The sequence below is a fragment of the Frankliniella occidentalis genome, unplaced genomic scaffold, assembly GCF_000697945.3.
Source record: "Frankliniella occidentalis isolate FOCC.00 unplaced genomic scaffold, Focc_3.1 Scaffold33, whole genome shotgun sequence".
NCBI lineage: Eukaryota > Metazoa > Arthropoda > Insecta > Thysanoptera > Thripidae > Frankliniella > Frankliniella occidentalis.
In genome coordinates, this window is record NW_026267163.1 from 937,740 (window position 1) to 943,524 (window position 5,785).

Genomic DNA, 5,785 nt, shown 5'->3' on the forward strand with positions numbered 1-5,785 from the left:
GAGGGGGAGAGAGGGAGGGAGAGAGAGACAGGGGGGAATGAGAGAGGGGGACAGAGAGAGATTAGGAAGGGGTCGACAGTCTGCTGTCCGTGTCTCTCCCGAATGATAATAATAGTTAATACCTTCCCGATGGGGCGTGGCTGAGCTCGGCCGGGCGTAGCGCGGGTAAAATGTACAAGTTATCGTCCAACTACCACAATACTCATAACCGTTTAAGGACGGCGGCGTGGTGCGGTAGGTGCGGTGGCGGTCGGGGGGCGATGGTAATAGGTGCCGATTGTCACCGCCTAGCCACCCTAGAGAGCGCTGCAGTAGCGGGGGGAGGGCGGTTGGTTCCCAATGAGAGCCACATCACGCCCCGCCCCGTCCCGCCCCGCCCCGCCACGTCCGCAACGAGCGGCCCGCCTGCTTCCAAATGCGAAAGCGGTCGGTCGAAACCTTAGAGGAGCGTTGCTGCACGGTGTCGGCGAGGCACGGGTAGCCTGGTCTGGAATCAAGTGTGTGGGGGTGAGGTTGGGGTTGGGATAGCACGATGCAAGGGAGAGAGCTGGGAGGGGTAGAGGTGGGAGGTGGGTCCTCAGGACCCCCCGAGGGAACGACACTCGTCCAGCCCCTGGTGACTCCTCCCGCCAACTGTCGACGCGGCCGCCCAGCACCTTATTAATGGAGAGGCTGACCGTCGCCGACTCAGGCCCGCTGTGCTGCTGACCGCCACTGACGGCCACTGACCGCTGCTGGCCGCTGCCGCTGCCGGCTCCGCCCGTGAGTAATGAAAGCTACCAAAAGCTGAGTTGGACCACAATAAAACGCTGTGCGATGATGATTAATGCGAAGCATGAGGCTTTGAATACAGGGCCGACATGCTTATTAGGGGTGCCGGAACCTGGAGGAGGCGAGAGTGCGTGTGAGAGAGAGTGGGAGGGAAGGTGAGAGAGAGAGAGTAAAGGAAGAGAGGGGGCTGAGGGAGGGCTGAGGGGCAGAAGAAAAGTGTTACTCGTCTTGTGCTGAGCTTAAGTCCAGTCAGCATCTCAGACCCGGGGGAAATCAACCAATTAGATCGCAAAGAACACCTCAGCTTTTCGGCGGGAGGGCGAGGCTGGGTGGGCTGGGGGAGCGCTGGTGGGGGAGGAGAAGGAGGAGGACGACGAAGGACACGGGGAGAGAGAGACACCGCTGGTGCCACCGCTGGGGAGAGAGGGAGACAGCGCAGGCGGCAGTAGCGGCAGGGGGAGAGAGGGGGTGGCGCTTTCCTAGAGAAAGCAGGAGAAAAAGAAGAGCCGACCAAGTTGGAAAGAAGGACATTGAAGGAATTACTGATCAGGCGAGAAGCACCCCAAGTTTTTACATTCATCTTTTTCCCCCTCTTATGTCCCCTTGAATAAAATTATTAGTGCCACGTGCTTTTAATCAGCCATCACACAGGGAGGAAATTCAAGTGTTTCATTGCTCCAGTTTATGTTTCTGAATGCTGACGACAGCTTCTGGTAACCGGGCAGCGAGTCACAGCTGCTTTAGTCACAGCTTCCTTTTCGTGTTGCACGATTATGCTGCTTCGGATGGGTCTTCGACTGTCAAAAAATTGCTATAACTACTCTGGAAAGATGCCGCTAGTGGTTGACCTTGGGGTTTTGGAAATTTTAAAATGGCAGTGCATGCTCTCAATAAACCTTTAGTTGTAAATCAAGGCGGCAGGATGGTTTTTATGTAGTGACGATTTTTCCAAACCCTTCATTTCACAGGTCTGCCGCCTTAAACTAAAAGTCCCTATTGAACAAAGGTATCTCGCGAAAATAACATTCGATGCAACACAAAGGCGACTACATTTCCTTAACCATGGGTTCGTTTCGCAGTTAACAAGAATTGTTTTTAATTCAAGTCGACACATTTATTTTTTTAAACGGTGTGGACTTAACGCAGCAAAGTGAGGAGAAGAAGCAGGAGCAGCAGTAGTTGTGTCTCGGACGACGGTTCCTTTCAGAGCCACCACGCTCTGCCGCGCCCCTCACCCGCACAGACGTGTGCAGCGACTTTTCTGCCTCTCTTGAGTAGTAATTTTCGGGGCCCCAACTCTTTTCCTCTGGCCATAGCGCTCTCACACCGAGCACTTCTGGAATCAAAGCGGCCGGACCGAGTGAAAGCAGAGTGAAGCATTGCGAAGCACTGCGAAGCACTGGCACCCTTTCACGTGGCCCCACCTCGGCCCCGCCTCGGCCCCGCCGGACGAGTCCCGGACGGTCCGTGTGCGTCCTCGGGCCCCGAGACGCCCGTGCCCCCGTCCCGTCCCGAGCGGAATGCCAATCGAATGAAATAGTAGTGCTGGGCGGGAGGCCGGGAGCATCCGGAGGCCGCCGGACGCGAAGCCCGCGACGACCTGGCCAAGGAGGTGTCGACAGAGAGACTCGCGACAGGCTAACTCCCGTGCACGTTCCTCCTGGACCTGTGGTGTCAGAAAGTACCGGACGAGGGTTACTCCAACCGGGGGTCGCCCACTTGGATATTCCATGTACACATTGAAAAATATTCCAAAATTATTCCAGATATATTCCACCAAAAATTTGCCAGATGTTACAAAAATGTTCCAGATATTCCAAAATTTATTCCAGACATTCTACAAATATTTAAGATATTTCATGTACACGAAAAATCTGAGTGGTCGAACTCTCGTACGCGACGCTGTGGTAGTACCATAATTCCGAGGAGAGTTTGAAAAGGGAAATATTTGGGAAACCTGAAAATACACACTTTAGCACTCCCAAACCGGGTTTAGCACCCCAGGAAAGGTACGATATAGCACCTTTTGTTTTTCCAGTGCACTACTTGTAAATGATAACATAACGTTTCGGTAAAATTTGCTGGTTTGAACATTACATTACGAGGAGGCAACACCCACGCTGCATCGATCCTTCTGTCAGCAGGACTTTACCCTCGTAGGAGCGGAGCCATGGCGATGGCGGCGCCTTGTGGGAGGGGCGAGGAGGAAAACCCGCATACTTTTGCACTCAAAATGTCAAGGACAATTTTTGTAACTAGCACCGGACTTCTGCGTGCATAACTGAATTCAGATACAATATTGTGACTTACTAGTCACTAAATGTGTGTCGGTAGTTACAATATTGTATCTGAGCTAGTTATGCACACAGAAGTCCGGTGCTAGTTACAAAAATTGTCCTTGGACATTTAGAGTGTGTGTCGTGGCCCTGACACACGGCATGCAACACGCCCCGCCCCGGTACCGCATCGACCCTACAGGTGTGGATTTAAGCCCCGGTCCTCGCCTCGCAGCCGGGCCGGGGTGGGGGTTGGGCAGAGGCGCGTGCGGTTAGTTAAAGCCCCTAACGCCGCCCGGCCCAGAGCGGCGAACGAGGAAGAGAAAGGAGAGCAAAGTACCCGGCTCCAGCTCGAGCTCCACGACCTGCTGAAGGGCTGCCGGCTTCCTCCAAGCGCTTCTTCCGAGGTTTCTTCTTCATTTTGCCATACTTCCTCCTTTCCCCTTTATCCTTGCACGCGTCCGCATCCTTAGTCTCTCTCTCGGCCTCTCTCTCTCTCTCCCTCCCTCTCTCTCTCTCTCTCTGCCTCTCTCTCTGTCTCTCTCTCTCTCTATCTCTTTTCCCTGTTCTCTCCGACTCGAGGCCAGGCCGTTCGGAGCGGGCCGGCCAGCCCGTAATGTCCTCATCTCCCTCTATTCTTAATGAAATAACCAGATCTCCCCCAATGCTCGGATTACGCGCACTAATTAAAAGATTTGCCCCTCGGCCCGCCTCCCTCTTACCCCTCCCCGCGGTTCCCGTTTCTCCCCCACCCCTCCCCACCTTTTATCTCCACTTTCGCGTCTTTTCGCCCCTCGCGCCCGCGCGCGCGAGCGCCCTCCAGCGCCCGCAACCCTCTCCCCCACCCGCGGTGCGGGGGCTGAAGGAGGAAGGAGCGGGGAGGGGTGTAGGGTGTTAGGGGGTCCAGTTCGGCAATCCGACCCTTCCTAAAGTTGTGGTGCGGATGCCCCCGTGCCCGTGCCCAGTGTCCGTACCCTTGCCTATGTGCCTTGTGCCAGCTAGGTGGCTAGTGCCTTGTGTCTTTGCCTTATGCCTTTGCCTTGTGCCAGGTGGCTAGTGCCTTGTGTCTTTGCCTTATGCCTTTGCCTTGTGTCTTTGCCTTGTGCCTGTGCCCGTGCCTCGGCGTGTGGCTAAGCTGGCCCGAGCGCGGTTCTATTGTGTAATCCGAGAATAAAGCCAAGCATCGCCCGGACCGGGCCAGCCAACGCCACCTGCGCGGCCCGCAGCCGAAAGAGTTTCCTGCCTCCAACTCGACCCCTAAGCACCCTGCGAACGCCAGCAAGACAAAAACACTTCACTGATGAATAAAGTGTTCAACTGGCGTGCAGATGCAAGTTCTCAACACTATGTTGTACACTTTTAGGTCTGTCATCAGTCCGGCTTTGGTGCGTGCACACAGAGTAGAACTCCGGACTCTGGAATCAGCGCCGCTCACCTTGCCAACTGAGCTGTGTGGGCGGACATGGGGAGGACGATTCCCGGAACAACTGTTCCATTGAAACTGCCGGCGGCTCATGAGCGTGCAATTGGTCCGTAGTGCTTCCGGCTCGTTCCGAGAAGTCTGGTGGTGCTCATATACCTCTCTGGAAACTCAGGTGTGAGGCAGTCTCATACCAAATGGTGTGAGGCAAAATACCTCACACCAAACGGTGTGAGACTGTCTCACACCCGAGTTTCCAGAGCTGTTGCAGACTTCAGTTGCCCTCTCCCCTATTCCGAATACAGTAGCAAGATGATATTTCTGATTCATTAAATCTTAACAGATATTGGTGGATTATTGTACAAAGTTGTGCACGTAAATCGTACCGTGAAATCCCCATTGAAATATTATAGACTAGACAAGATCTTGTCTCGAGTACTCGAGTACTTCAATTTGTATCATCTGCTTTCACGACCCGTTCCCGTTCCTGGACGCAACTTTAAAACACATATTTGTTTTGTGAATCACATCTCCCGGCGCGTCGTGCTGCCCGGCGCCGGCCGCGCTGTACCTTTCATACCATCCCGTATGAACCCCAGAGCGCGGCGCCGCCTGTCGGGCTGCATCACGCGATAACGAACAAACACACAGAGCCGGGAGGAGCCGGGTGGGGAACAAACCGTCAGGCGGCCAGGAGGCGCCCGCACCGCGGCCCTCACAGTCCAGGGCCAGCCAGGAGGACGCGAGGAGCGCGCTCTGCGTCAGGCGGATGAAAAATGCAGCAGCCCGCGAGTGTGTGTGTGAGAGAGAGAAAGAGATATAGATAGAGAAAGATAGAGAAAGAGAGAGAGGGAAAGAGAGAGAGAGAGATGGGAGGGGGGCAGATATTCACGCAGCGTTGCTGGGCCCGTTTCACCCAGCTGAGTATGACGAGTGTCCTACCCTCCACCAGATAATTACCGGCGGGAAATCATAACGTCCGCGTCTGAGTGGACGAGAGAGAAAGAGAGGTGGGCAACAGAGATGAGAGAGAGAGACGAGGAGGAAAAGAGAGATAGGCATGGGTAGCATGGTGAGAAATAACGAAGACGCACTTCCGCTGAATGCAGCCGCGGCTCGTCGAACACTCACGGCCGCCCGCCCACTGCTGAGAATAAGTTTCTTTCGGTCAAGCACTCACAGTCCTCGAGGCGGGGAGGAGGAGGGTGGGGCAGAAGCGCCCCTCAGAGCAAGCAGCGCAGCATCCAATTTGGACGGGTGGGAAGTAATTGAAAAATGATTACAGCGAGTTTGAGTTTGAAGGGAGTGGGCGGGGGTG

General features: G+C 54.9%; 1 protein-coding gene across 2 annotated transcripts in view; it reads left to right on the forward strand.

The window, feature by feature from the left end:
• Window positions 1-5,785, forward strand: part of LOC113214730 (uncharacterized) — a 16,900-nt gene that overhangs the window by 2,304 nt on the left and 8,811 nt on the right. The window lies entirely within an intron of this gene.